The sequence below is a fragment of the Octopus sinensis genome, linkage group LG2, assembly GCF_006345805.1.
Source record: "Octopus sinensis linkage group LG2, ASM634580v1, whole genome shotgun sequence".
Classification (NCBI taxonomy): domain Eukaryota; kingdom Metazoa; phylum Mollusca; class Cephalopoda; order Octopoda; family Octopodidae; genus Octopus; species Octopus sinensis.
The window spans coordinates 71,101,402-71,102,113 of record NC_042998.1 but is presented as its reverse complement, the minus strand read 5'-3'; positions in this window follow the sequence as shown (position 1 = coordinate 71,102,113).

Below are 712 nucleotides of genomic sequence, written 5' to 3'. Positions count from 1 at the left end.
CCCCACGAATTTGTTGGCCTTGTGCTAAGAAATTTGGAACCATTAAGTCACTCACGAGTGGGTTCTCGTGTAGGAGAAATTTCTTGAAATCAACGTAGGCACCCTTAGTAAAGCTTTTGTCTTTATTCAGATGCAAATCTTTTATTGATGCCTCCTGCGTATGGGTTACACAAAACACTCATCTCTGAGAACAGTAGCTTCCTCCCAGCCTGCGCTCTCGCAGCATCTTGACAGATTACCTTTTCTTTTCCTTACCCTGTTTATTCCAGTTTGCCCTAGGATTCAGATTTGTCCTCCACACTTTTAATTGAATCCTAATTTCCCTCAAGTATACATCATTCGTAGCAATCTAGACACTGCAAAATATTCTCCCTCCGATCACCTGAGTCGGGTCCTTGAAACTATCCTCAAATAATAAACGCTAGCTTTGTCTCTTTCGACAGTAATTAAACACAAACATTACTCATTTCAGTAAAACATTGTCACACTATACTCGCTTTTGATATGAGCATGCGACTAGAAAACCTATGATTGCTCCATTTCTTGAACTCTACTATCGCTGATGATCTCTTCCAGCAAAAGCACATTCTTGCTATATTTAGGACTGAATCAAGAGGATTCACGTTTCTGCTCAAAGTCATTAATCACTTCGACCCTCTATAACTATTATGCCTCAACAAATTATAGCTGAGGCTCTCAACAGAGCATTGCT